General features: G+C 36.0%; 1 pseudogene across 1 annotated transcript; it reads right to left on the reverse strand.

The window, feature by feature from the left end:
* Positions 1-1,401: 1,401 nt before the first annotated feature.
* LOC149236914 (acid phosphatase 1-like) lies at positions 1,402-3,017 on the reverse strand (annotated as a pseudogene). Its single transcript, XR_016268451.1, has 3 exons — positions 2,543-3,017; positions 2,130-2,346; positions 1,402-1,728 (listed from the first exon to the last, which is right to left on the reverse strand). The product of XR_016268451.1 is annotated as an acid phosphatase 1-like (transcript).
* Between the last annotated feature and the right edge of the window lie 12,019 nt (positions 3,018-15,036).

The raw sequence follows: 15,036 nt of genomic DNA on the forward strand, positions 1-15,036 counted from the left end.
CCTGATTAGATTTCAATTTCTAGTTATTTCCGAAACTTTCAAGAAAAAAGAATGCGTTGTTGTGTGTGGGCTGTGAAGGCCCTCGGGCACATGGATAGTTCAATGTACTCATCAGCGCCTGACGCGGAGTGTGGATCATCCAAGGTACATCAACATGGCGTACTCCTCCTGTTTGTTCGAACCGGGGTTTGGAATTGAACTTATGCTCAAGAAAATTGTTACTTTTCCTATCTTATTTTGTATGAAGAGAAGTCGTATAAGTATAAATACAATGACAAAAATTATTAATGGAATGAATCATTGAGAAATCATCTCCATTCATTATTGATTAGGAATCTTAAGTATGGTTACAGAATTATGATAGAATCATTTATTCTGTTATAAAGAAAGATTCTCTCCTATACCGTGATGGAAAAGAATTTTCATTTAAAATACGAGATCTTTTGGGCTAGAAGGGATTTGAACCCTTGACTTCACAGTCCGGAACCATGAGCTAACTGGGAACTTAATTTAGCTGCTCTTTCCAAAAGACATGAATGCAAATAGAAAACATCTCCCAGATAAGCTTCTCGCCCAAGTGATCTTCTTAATAAAAGAGACATTTGTGATAAGCTTGTCCCTGTTTGGAAAGATCATCATATTTGATGTGTGTTGTTTTTTAAACGATTTAACTATATTTTTTAATTTTTTATGAGATTTAAATATACTTATTTTTAATTTAAAAAATATTATAATTTTTTTCCCCTATAAAACTATTCTAGTTTCTAAAAATATAAAAATAAATATAAATAAAAATATAAATAACATTACATTAAAAAAAATGGATACACTAATAACCAAAACTATTCTAGTTTCTAAAAATATAAAAATAAATAAAAATCTAAATATAAATAACATTACATTAAAAAAAAATGGATACACTAATAACCAAAACAGAATAATATTAAAAATATATATATCTCATTCAAAACTTTTCTTAAAGCAAGATACTTTGCATATAAAAACTTTAAGTATAATAATAAATTACTAAATTCACTTACTATTGATAAATTAATGTTGTGGAATTACTATTAGATAGGATTCTATTTTGATATATGAATAATTTACTCAACAACCACATCATTAAAATAAAATCAGGTTTTTTAAATCATTGAGATATTGAACCAAATATGCTTTCATGTGAGAACTATTGTCGCATGAACATTTGAAATCATGAATCAAAAACTGATTTTCCATTGTGCAATGCATCTGGTAATGAGTGAAAAAGGAGGAGAGGTACTTGTTGTGTACGATGAAATGCAAGGATTAAAGAGACGAAGCCAATTAAAAGTTTTGAACGATGTAATTAATAATTTTATGTTACGTAGATTTACCAAAATATTGGATTTCAGGACAAAGAAATACACATAAAAGAAAATATGTTTTTGATCTTCAGTACAGAGTTATGCATATCGATGACAGCACTTCTGAGTAAAATATGTGGGACAATCCAATCAGAGCTGATGTATTGTCACGTTCCATGTCTCGGTGCAAGAAACAAAACATTAATATCAGGCAACGTAATACAGGGGATTGGGCAGCTTGAAAGTCCTTTGCCCAACGGAATATCCAGTCAGATCGCTCCACTGATCACCCGTGTTCCCCAGAATCCTAAACCCATCTTGCTCAAGCTTCAGTCTCTTCTCAGATTTATAAACCACAGCGCGCTTCTCATAATCTTCCGGCTCCCTGCAACACAAATTGCGCATTAACCTCATGAACACAACGCGTTACCTAGTACCCATAAAAAGAAGTAAACAATCCAATAATCTTCCGGTTCCCTGCAACACAAATTGCGCATTAACCTCATGAACACAACGCGTTACCTAGTACCCATAAAAAGAAGTAAACAATCCAAATTCACAAAGAGACATCAAAGAAACTAAAGTGGCAAATGCGGGGACACACGTTTATAGGAAATAATTCACTGCAGGACACACGTGAGTTCATTATTCGACTAAATAGGATCCCAAAATAATTGACTTCACCCAGGTCTATCTGATCAGAAATATTGAGGAAATCAACCATCAAGGAAATATTTCAGAAAGCAGCCATCAACTTAAACTCAGGGAACGGGTTGCAGTGATCACCTCAAGAAAAGGGCCTCCCATGAATGATAACCAGCAACCAGCCCGGGCCAGATTCTTCTCTGTGGCATTCCTCTCGTAGTCGTACCTTCCAGTTAATAGAAAGATCTTGAACCCCAATTCCAGCAGATGGACGTACAAGCTACGACTGGCAAGCAATGGCGGGGCCTCTGCCAAATCCGCCCACTTTATAAAAGCTTCATCGTCGACCCCGTCTCCTCTGCAAACAGGGAGGCCTAAAAATATGAAAATAAAGCAGAGGGGGAAGGCGTTTGTTTGTCAGTTCTGCCAAATCTGCCCACTTTGTAAAAACAGCATCGACCATCTCTAAATCTGCAAACAGTGGGCCAAAAAAGGAAAAAAAAAAAAAAAAAAAGCAGTAGAGGAGAATGGCGTGCGTTCCAAGTTCATCTTACCCATACTGACGCCCTTCGAAAAAGGGCAGGCTGGAGAGCAGTGTCTCGTCCACGTCAAAAACCCACGCGTCCCTCCCATCGCCTGAGAGTGTGAGAGAGTTAACGTAGGCCATGGATTCGTTGGCTACCATTTGTGAGTCCCTCGCATATTGGCTTCCACTCCCAACCATATATTTTTTCACGTATTCCACGAATTCAGGAGGCACCACGGTCCATGAGCGCAGAGTGTTTGTTTCTACACCCAACCTCCATGCTTCGAAGTTAAGTTGCCTCTCTTGCTTCACATCCAACGTTTCCCCGTGCCCTGCGAATTGCTTTGATATCTCGTCATAGCTGTCGGCTGTGGTCGACTGCAAATCGCAGAGGAAGTCGAGATTGTGGTGCTGAATGAGCGGAAGGGAAGCCATGGAAGATGAAGACGATGGGGAACATCAAGTTTAGTGTATATATATTTGTATATGTATCTATACCTATATGAATATGTATGGGATTCTGCTTAGGTGTCTCTCAGGCGGGAAAAGGAAAGTGGAATAATTGAATGCCAAGCATATACTCCAAGCATCCTCATTGTATGCCAAGTATATACTCCAAGCATCCTCATTCATTCATGAAAAGGAACTACTTTGGCGGGGCTTCCACAGTGGGAATAACGACTTGACATAAAGTATCATGTGGACGACAAACAAATATGGCAGGAAATGTTTAAAAAGCTGACACAGCGCATTGGAATATGGGGTCAGGCTGCCCAATTCTTCGCCCCACCTCCATGCCTTCCTCGTGCTAAGTTTTGGAGTGTTTTATTTTCGGTTTCAATGAATTTTTATTATATATAGATTTTGCTGCCACAGCGCATTGGAATATCCACCTCCATGCCTTCCTCGTGCTAAGTTTTGTAGTGTTTTTTTTTCGGTTTCAATGAATTTTTATTATATATAGATTTTTCATTATAATGGGATATTCCCTATTTTGAAAAAACTGTGAGGCATTTTGATTGCAGAAGAGTTCAGAATTCAAACTGGTAATTTCGACCAACTCTTAAACAAATTCAACAATCAATTTAACACGAAAATATATCCAAAAACCCCAACAATCATTCTAACACGAAAATATCTCTAAAAACCGCCTGCTGTTCAGTTCTCACCAAATTCTCTTTTCTGATATCGATATCTTTGCTGGTAGTTTCGGGATGATCTCGTGATATCGATATCTTTGCTGGTAGTTTCGGGGTGATCTCGTGATAGTTTCGGGGTATTCTAGACTTGAGTGTACTGTTTAAATATTCATTAGTCCTTTCGTAGGACAGAGCCTATCTGTTTCAGCGTTCCCTAACATGCTCATATCTATTTCCTGATTCGATTTAGTTTTTTATATTTCTTTATTCGTCGTTTTCCAAATTATCTCGTGTTTTCTCAGTGTCTTAGTCAAAATCATCTAAGATCGGGCGTATTCTAGAATTGCGCAAAATAGTAAGTAGTAATCACTATTCCCGCTACTAGTTTGACCTAAGTCTTCTATATATATATATAATCCAAAGAAAATAAAAATACAATTATTATAAATATTAAAATATATATTAAGAAAATACAATTATTATAAATATTAAAATATATATTAAGAAATTAAAAGAAGACAGGTATTCAGGTATTTTTGTGTGAAAATAGGTGTAAATAACTTGTCTATTTTCTCTTCTACCATTGTCATTTATCCATCATTACTTTCCTATCGAAGAAGGGTTTATTTTTTTGTTTGACATCTATTAACGAGCAACAAAAGAATGACATTTGGCAAATCCATGCACTAAAGAAAGACATTTGGTAAATACATGCACTAAAGAAAGAAGGATTGCAATATGTGTCACCCATTCCAAAGAAAGAGATTTTAAGAATATTTTAGCAATGCATACAAAGAGGAAACTATGATAAATGATTTAGGGTTTTGGTTGCAAGAGAGGGTTTGCTACATAAGGTTGAAGAGAAGATGGGCGAGGTAAATGTTGATGAATGGTTGATATCTAAAAATGAAAAATTATGTTTTTTTTAAGGTTTTGTTGACGATGTTGGATGCTGCCAACATATAGCAGGTCTCCCTAATGTGAAGTCACAATTAGACCTCACACCATTTGGTGTAGGAGCCCCATCTAGATATAAGGTCTAGCCACCATTACAAGTGATCTTAAAAGAATGCCTTGGCTACAAAACATACACAAGATATCATGCACATAACTTTGGGGTAGCAAGGATGTAAGCTTTGCGAGGCATCAAGTGTAAGGTGAAAAAATAGAAAAGTATTAGTACTATTCTAAGAGAGACACACGAGAGAAATTGAGAAGATTCATTAATTAACCTGCAAATCAATTCACAAGATAACAACAATCATATAAACACATAAAAACACCCATTCAACAAGATTCGTAGCTAAAAGAATGAAACGGTTCATTATCTTTATTATGTGTAACAAAACATATATTGTAAACATCTAAAAAATAGTCTTACAACATTTTCAATACATGCATGAAAGAGTATTGGCTCCCCTAGCTTTTGATGATTAATGAAAGATCCAAGTACATTGTTACATTGATGAAACACTAGATCCAACAGTGGAACATGAAGCTACAACTTGCTTCTCCAAAAGAATGATCTTCTCCCTTATGCATAACTTGAGAAGCCAAGGTCCAAGCTCTTTACTTGAGTTATGAGGCCTTATTTATAACAAATTACCATGACTCGAGTTTCCTCATGACTCTTTGACTTCGATAACCTATGGGATTCCATGTGACTCATCATATTCTACATACATCTATTTACATTCCACATGTGTCTTTTCACATTCCCCATGTGTCTCTTAGACTTCCTTTACATTACATTTATTCATAACAGAAAAAGTTATATGATAATGGTGGCTATATAGGACAACTCTAATAAGATAAAATATTTTTCATGAAGAAGAAAATCTCAAATCAGTAGTTGGAACATGGATTTGATTTGTGATATAGGAGTGCCATGCTATGAACTATGTTGCAATAAAATTGACTCTAATTGGCATCTCTGTAACATACTACATATTCGCCTCCCAAGCCTCTGATAATATGAATTTGGAGCATGACTGTATGTTATTCCATGGGCATGATAATTTCATGTGAACTTTAGTTGGCTCAATTGCACACTGCAAAATAGTATTATTGGTGATCTCCAAGCCTTCTTGATCTGTTTCCTAGGCTTGATTTGTTCAATAAACTCTGTTATCTTCTACATGATGGCACCATTACCTCTTATCTCTCCAAGTGAACCAATATAAGGTAATTTGTGTTTTTGTGCCAAAGACTCTAAACCTCTAAGCAGTCGAACATAAGCAAGAATGGTGTTGGTTGCTTGTTCAATAAGGTGGGCATAGTTCTAAGTATGAAGTATTAACTGTTCTCTATCCATCTCGGGAATTATTCTTGACTAACTTGTGAGGAACATATAGATACTTGACCTCCCCAATCTTGTATTAAGTCTAAAACTATGATTGCCACCTTGATAAGCTTCACGATCTCTTGAGATTTCTTTTGAATTTGAACAAGGGGTGTCGTCATCTCATGCAAGAGAATCATGTCACTGTATAGTTGCCTCATGATGTCTTCCATTGGCTTCAGTTCTTCAGATATGGATGACTCTAGATCTGTTGTGCTGATACTAGCGAAAGACAACCGTTGATTCTCGATGGTAGGATGATCAACCTATTATTTTGCGACAGCTACACCTTTACATAATTATGAAACCTCGCTCATAAGACATTATCTATTATCTCAACTACACCTTTACATAATTATGAAACCTTGCTCATAAGATATTATCTGTTATCTTGAGATGTTGTCACAAAAGCCACATTTTCTCCCATGACTGATATGGGATTTCTCTTGGTGTTATATGTTATCACCTTTTATGTGGATATTGAAACACGATGGGTGGGACCACTAGGAAAGCACATTTTCCTTTCTTGTAAAATATTCTTCTTCATATGGTCAAACGTGAGGTTGACCCACATCCATGACCGTGTCGTCTGGTGGAGGAGAAATTCCCATTTCATTAAATGGGAGATGGCCATCGATGAGAGGAGGCTCTGGCTAAGTGTCTACTTCATCTGCAATTGGTTCAATGGCATCCTCCTCCTCTAACTCTTCCTCTTATTCATGGGCCATATGTTCTTCCTCCACTATCCGTGTGGATTCTTCCTTGTGTATGTTCTTCATTTGTTCTTCCTATGGCTACTTTAGTAGTTCCTCTTATGCTACTCTTCTCCTCTCCTCCTCTTCTCTCAACTTCAACAAGTCATCTTGCTTCTTGTTTTCTTCTTCTTCTTTTTGTATGCACTCCTCCTCTCTTTTTCACTCTTCGTATAACCTTCTATTCTCCTCCTCCTTTTTTCTCCTCTACTGTTCTACCTCAATCACAAATTTTCTTAGAGGATCCATCTTAAACTTTCTACTGCTCTTTGTCACTGGATCACATTTCAGCTTCTTCTTGGGTGCTATAGTGTCCACTCTAGTAGTTTCTTCCTGTCGAATCTACTCCATCTAATCATCGGGTACCTGTGGAACTTGGGAGGGATCTGCTTCATCTCCTTTCCTATTCTTTCTCAATGAATTGTACCAATTCTTAATCTTTTCATCTTCTAGTATGGTCATAAGTCTATACAACCAAGTATATTGTATCTTATCACATTGTTGTGGGCATACTTTTCTAGGATCGTATATGTGGAAGCTCCTCAATAAAAAATGAAGGCAATTGAGTTCTTTAATTTTAGCATCGACCTCCTTAAGGCTCTTCAACTCATGGAGTCCAATCCATAAAGGGAGAGTTGGCCAAGGAGCCATTTTCCTCCTATGGAGTTGTACAAACAATCCATTATTTCACTGATAAGCTACCACTTTCAAGACCACCTTATTAGTCACATACCTCGGCATAAGTTGAGGGGTTTTCTCACAACCAAAACATCTGGTGTATGTGGCCTATGGTGAAGAAAACCAATGGAAAATATCATAAAGTTCCTACTTCACTTGATCTATCATGCAAGGAGGTTTTATCACAAAGATCATCATGTATAATACTGCTAAGAAGTGTTTTTCTATCTTATCATGAACTCCTCAAAAACTGACTTCTAATAACAGACTGTAATGAAAGTAGATAGGTTCTTGTTCTTGTGGGGTCCAGATCCATTTCATCTTGATGAACTAGTAATGGGCAAAAATTCCATCTAGAAGATAAGCGTACATGTAAAACCTTGGTACTTTCTTAGCTTGTTGTATCTGAAGTTAAAGTTTGTGAGAGAGGATATATTCCCAGTTGAAAACCTTACCTCTTGAGACGACTAATTTGAGCAAGAAAATCAAGTTATCCTCAAAGTATTATGCATTCTTTCATCCATACAATATGTGTCACATCTCTACGAGATATTGATTGACCATTCTCATTGATTTAGTCTTATAGATTACACTTGGTCTCGGGCAGAATCTTGTAGCCTTCTGGCACCAGGATTTGATGACTTTCTTAGTATCGAGATTAGCCTAAGTTGCATAAAACTGTTTTTGCATACTACCTAGACCTTATCATCTTGTAATAATAATGTATATCATGTAGATGATAAGTGGAAATCTCATTCCCTCTTTCACTGCAAAGGACCAAATTTTTATTATCCATGTGTGACAGGATCCATTCGATTGCTTTTGCATAAGGCATCACTCGGTATATGCATGCACCTCTGTGTATCCTAGACCTTTTGATGTTTATATAAACTTCCTTGTCTTCCAAGTATTTTGTGAATTTCTTTTACATGAAAGCATATTTGATGTCCTTCCATGAGACTAAGGATTTTTTTGTGGAACATTATGTATCTGAAAGAATAGGGAGAGTTGACTTGATGATTTCCACTACCTCCTCAATACTAGATTTTGAGATTTCTTTTGATGTAGCTTGATGGGTGGTAGGAGGCATTGTCTCAGCAGATGATGAGAGAATGATGTATTATGTATCTAGAGCACTTGAAAGTATAAATTCACTCATGGAAAACAACAATTAGTTTCAATAAATTTCCTAACTATCACATGGAAACAAATCAAAAGGAAGTGATCAAGGGCATAACTGGGAAAATTGGGAGCACAAACCTGTCACAAGTGAGACAAGGTGACTCAAATAGCCATTGGAAGTGAGCACTATGCCATGACAAAGAATAGGGTGCATGTCAGGACATCACTAGATAGAAAGGGCTTGACTTAGGCTTATGGATGTGTTATGTGCTCATGAAGAGAGGGATAGACTACTTGGGTGCAAGGCGCAGTCACAAGGGACAAGGAGGGGGCACGTAGATCACTGAGAGTGTGTTGTGCACTCTGGAAAGGCCGTTGAGGGGGCAGGGCATAGTAATAGTGGAAAAGGATGACATATGTTGCTTGTCGATGTGCTATGCGATCAAGAGAAGGTATTTTTGCTTGTTGGCTGTAGTATTTCAAGACAAAGGATCCCTATTTCTGGAAAGTGCACTACGAAGAAATATTCTTCTAGTGGGCACAATTTTGGTGGATAGAAGGTCCTTTTTTTCTAGAAATGTGTTATTCTCAAAGATGGGCTCAAAATGGCTAAGTGAAGGGCAACAAAAGTGTTAAACATAATAACAACAAAATAAAATAGCTAGAAGTGTTTATAAGTTCTGTCAAAATCATTAGTGGAAGGTGAAAGATCATGGAATGCGAAGAATCACAAGAAACGCCACTTACGATAGAAATATGACACTTGTATGAGGCAATATGGATGAAAACACCACTTAATACGTGAAAATAATCTGAAACGCCACTAAGGAAAATATAAGTGCCACTAAAAACAACATAGGAGACAAAAAATGACATTGTGCAAAACTTACCGAGAATCCATGCACTTGAGATTAATATTGAAGAAAAACTCCTTGTGGTGATGGAATGTACTTAGCCGAGAGCGAACAATGGTTGTGAGAATGAGTGATGATCTGGGCTTTGTTTATAAATAAAATCGACTTGCAAAGAAAGTTCATGCATGATCGCCACTTATCGATTGATGAGTGAGTTAATTACAAGAAGTGGAGTGGCCTCCTATTTTCTACGGGTGTGCTCAACATGCAAACAAGGGCGCAAGCAAAAGAAATAAGAGGGCGCAATCACTAATGTCAAGGAGTGCATTGGAGTTAAGGACCATAAGGGCATAGTCACTGATAACAAGGAGTTTTATCTCCTTGTTGATTGAGAGTGTGCTCAATTAAGTGAAGAAAGTGCACTCAACTAAGAGCTTGAAGTGTGTTGATGCCTAGAAGGGTGCAGTTTCCTCCAATATTGTCTTATGTGACTATTAATTTTGGAAAGAGTGCCTTTTCTATGAGTAAAATTTGCACTTTCGTGCTTTTGTGTAAGATGCATGCCAAGTGAAGAGAAGCTAACACTAAGTCAAAGAAAGCTAGTATTTTTCCTATCTTTAGAAAGATGACATAACACTTATAAAGATAAGAAGATGACACTTAGGAAAATTTGACCTAGGAGAAAAAGTGACACTTATGAATATGCAAGGATAGTCGACACTTCAGAAAACATGAGAAAACAACAAGACGACACAAGAAAACTTGAGATGATAGTTCATGTAGGCTCTAAATTTGACTAATGAGAAAATTTGGATGGCCATTGCCACAACAAAAACACTTGGTGACAAATTATAAGAACTCCATCTTCTTTGTATAGGTCTTATCTTTATACATGCAGTTGTAGCCCTTGAGGAATTATTTATTCACTCAGTGGATTGCCTCGACTTTCCCATTCATATTGATACATATATATACTCTTCTATTCCCTAGTCAATCAAATACATTACAAAGCTTAGCAAATCACAATTAGTTATATTCAAGAGATGGTAATATAGTAATGACGAGTTAAATATTATCAGTGTCTTATCTTTCATCTCTGTTGTAGTTCTACTGCCAATAGACTTGTTCAGTACCTCAGTGGAGTCACTACATGAACATAAGAATCACTTCACTACCAACGAGCTTATTCAGTACCTGGACAAAGTTACTTGCTTCTCTTCTCTATGTATAAAGCCTTTGTCTTCTCACCCTTTATTTTATTTCATTTATAGAATTTTTCTTAGGCATTTATTATTTTTCATGTGTGGAATAGGGATCACAACTTTCTAAGAGAAAAAGAGGTTTCTCCTTTAGAGAAGATTACATATACCTCTGATATCGGTTTGCTTGCTATTGGTTTTCCCCTTTCCTTTTTCTACTTGATTGAATCAACAATAATAACACAATCAATTAATAAACAAAGTCTAGGAATAAAGATACTAAATAGATGTAGGCATCATGGTTTTGCTTACAGTTTCCCAGTCGAAATGGATTTTATTTTCCATCATGAAATCATCAACTATGAAATATGTAAAGGCCCAAACAAGGAAGAAAAGTAACAGGTTAGCCAAGGGTTGCATGTCACTACAATTTGTCTTTCCCAAAGTTTAGCCACATCATCTCGAAGGCCATGAAACAAATTCCTTGCATAGTCTTATTACAAACAAAACATGAAGTAGAAAAACAACAAGATAATAAAACATTACAAATGTAAACAAAAGGAAATGATGCAATGCAGACTAACTAACTGCAACTAACCTAACCTAAACTAACAGTTGTCAAATCAGGACTAAGTGAATTGGAATTTTCAATGCATCCATAAAAGTTGCTCTTGCCCCTTATGTCAAAATATATCATTTAGTACAAGAAACAAAACATAAAGTGCAACAATAAAGATAAGAAACCAAATCATCTACACATAAACATGAATACATGAAGTGCAAGCACAACAGTGCAAGGTAAGTGATTGCTCTATCAAACAAAAGACACCACAATAACACTTCTTCGACTCATAGCAATACAAAGCCAATTTGAATGCATGAAGGTACTTACTATGAGCCATTGAACTCATTGCACATTAATACTCTAACCAATCCATAATGGGGTCATAAAAATAATCGTCTTGAAATCCTTGCAAAGAAAAGTTGACAATAGACATATCAACATCAAATGCAAGATCAAGGCCAAATTATGAATCATGTGCAGATTGGCATTGGTCAGTGTTGGTGTGTGGGTCAAGCTTTATGATCAATGAAGGGGATTTAGAACCACCTTCTTCATAACAATGAAGGGGATTTATAGTTTGCAATCAAAATGAAAATATATAAAAGTGCCATAAAATACTAAATTGGTTTTAACAAACCACATTTAAAATAGAGTAAAAGACAATAATAGATTGTAGTTGCAACAACTTGACTATGATCGAGATGAAGCGTTCTCTTCCATATGCTATTGAAGCTCACATATATATGGCATTGACTTTAATTCAAGTGGATGATGAGGTTGTGTGAGCATTCATGCAGTGAATAACGCATCATTGAGTGCTAGAAGAAGATGAGTGGTTGTGTTGGAGAGACACCTCAACATCAACCACCGACTATGTGGTTTAACTAGGGAATTCCAATGGCATTCCAAGTCAATCTTTGACAGATTTTTGATCCTATCAACATTATTTTTCGATGATTCTTGCCATGCTTTAATCAACAATTTTACATCGGATAAAGTATCCTCAATGCAGTTTGAAATTAGGTTGGCCTATAATAGGATGTCATTGATTGATTATGTGATATTGTTTGAAATGTCTCTGGCACTGAAGATTCCCATTTTTCCATGTTTGAGTCTTATTTCCCACTCCTGGAAAACAATATCTTTTTGTTATTCTTCAATTTTAGGGAGATCATCCGATCTTCCCTAAGTTTTATCCCGCCAGTCTATAAAATAAAAAAAAATTCTCCTCGACTTCCTTACACTATGTCCTTTGATCAAAAAATTGATTCACCGGTGAATTGCTTGATTGACACAAGTCTTGGATAATGGCCATTTTATGCTAGAAATAAACTTCTTGTTGATAAAAAAGATTGTTTAGCTCTCATGCTTCCTTCTTGAACTCAACTATCTTGGGATTGACTTTTAATTGCTCAATATTTTGTTGAAGTTTTGGGATTTGAATATCCCTTCTTTTTATATCAGATTCATGTTGAATCTTTAAGTCATTGAAGTTCTTCTATAGCTCTGCAAGATGTTCTTGCCACTATTGAGTAATTACTTGTTTTTCAATTTCAAAACCTGTTCTAACTGACAAATCATTTTATGTTTCTCTTTTAGGAGTTGTTTCACTTCAGAGGCTTTATCAATAGTTTCACTGGCATATTTTCCTGCAAATTGTGAAACTCTTCCTAGATCCTTAGCAGGAGTAGCTTGAGAATATTTCTAAAGTACTTCAAAGGAAGCATTACCAGGGACTAAGGCCCGGGTTTGTTCAGTTCTCTTCCTTTTTCTTTGTATGTTGACCACTATTTTATGTTTCAGACTGTAAATACATCAAGGGGACAAATTTCCTCAATCTTTAGAACAACTTTAGAGGTCGGGAATACTGGGATTATTTCCAAATCATCTGTGTCCAAAGGTTTATCAAAAGCCTCAATAGTAAGTGACGTCTTCTCTATGACTTTAGGAGTCTGTGTGATCTTCATCTAGAATGGAGTCTTTAGATTCTTAGGATTTGTTTCTTTAGTAAACTGCTCCCAAATTGCATCTAGATTTATGTTTGTTTCTTCTGTCTGTGAGAAATAAGAACTACCTATCTCTTTTGTCTCAAATACATTAGGACCTGTGATGTACTAGCTGAAATTTTATCCTACTCTGTATTTTTTTGATGAAGCTTTAACCGGTCCATAGGCAAGTGAGAATTGATTTTATCCTGATACCATTTAAAATGAATTATTTCTTCAGGACTTAGCTATGTTGCTGCATGTTTCTCAACATCTGAATAAATGGAGACTGATTCAAATAGGTCATCAAATCTATCTGGCTCATTTGTGAATTGACTGAGCTTAGCTTGTATAGTAACATTCTTGGTTGTATCATTAGGATCATAATGTCTATTTGGAATGGTTGGGAAATTTAAATGTTGAATTTCTTCTATCTCAACAATAGCATGTTGAAATTTTCAAGAGAATAGACACCACATTGAAGGGGAAAGGTAGGCCACATTGTCTTTTTATTATCTTTCATGACCTTTGAAAGGCCATTTCCTACAGTTTGGTAGGCTATCTCTCGGGATATGAGTTTATCAGGAAAGTAAAGGGGAAACACATGAGGGTGTGCAAGACTGCCAAAGATCTGGATTTAGGTGAAGGATTCTTCACCAAACCATATTCCAATTGATAATAAATCATTATTGGCTTCAGGTGAAAGCTTAGGAGCTCTCTCATTAAAGACATTTTGGTGGATTGGTAGCATAATGCCATGGTAAATATTTTAGAGATGAGGTTGGTATTTGGATTCCCATAGTATGTTGTGATAGATATGGATAGGCATAGGGTCTTCTATGGTCCATTTCCATCCCATAGACGTAAAATCAGAAGTAAAATAGATAACATCCATAATATAAGCACTCATGTAGAAAGGGGGAACAATGTTCTTAGAAAAATTGCCTTTTTTCCTATAATTCAAGATTTGGGTACTTATATTATCAGACAATATTATTCCCCAGTCCATAACATAGCCATCAGAATCAGCATCAATTAAGGGTACCCATTGGTCTGAGAATGTTTGGGTATTAACATAACCAAACATTCTACATATCATAACATCTATATAACAATATGGTCCAGATTTTCGAAGTAATTGCATACATATCCTTGTCCTCACGCTTGTGTTTGTTGGAATCCCTTCTCCATCCTTTGATGACCTTTGACAAATCCTCATTCTCTTTCATGAATTTCTTAAAAATTGTTTTTCATATTTTTTTTAGGGCGATGGTAGCTGATACATCTTTCTCAAGTCATTACTGGTAAACGACCCAATAACAATGTTCCTTTTATTCATGAAATTTCTCTCTACAATGTTCAAATGGTTAATGACCCATTTCACCATGTTTGTATAGGTAAAAATGTTGGGTCAGGCCGCAATTTTGTGCAGGAATGAATTGGTGACGTTGTTATATGTAGTTTCAGAAACAGGGACATAATCCTCTGTTGTGATTGTTTTTCTTGTCACTCTAGGTTACTCGTCTTCAAAGAGATTGTAATTGGCTTCCCAAGAATAACTTCTAGCATCAGGTGTGTAGGTTGTATCTGAGAATAACGTAGGAATTTCAGTAGCCTCAGGTGGAGGAGAGACTGGTTGTTGTTGAGAAACTGCTTTCTTCTTGGCTTTAGTTTCCCTAGACATTTGTGTTAAGTTTTTATTATCGTGACTAATCTGGAAAGATAAATACAAGAATAAGTCGAAACTTTCTTACTGAAGAATTACTTGGAGAGTGTTGGAAATAATACTGAGAGGGGGGGTGAATCAGTATTATTAGGTCAATTATTTTTCATTTTACAATCAGATTAGTATATGCTACTTCAGTTAGTAAAAACTGCGTATGTACG

This window comes from Pinus tabuliformis, chromosome 8, assembly GCF_031772625.1.
Source record: "Pinus tabuliformis cultivar Carrire ecotype Pingquan chromosome 8, CPIR1, whole genome shotgun sequence".
NCBI classification, from domain to species: Eukaryota; Viridiplantae; Streptophyta; class Pinopsida; order Pinales; family Pinaceae; genus Pinus; species Pinus tabuliformis.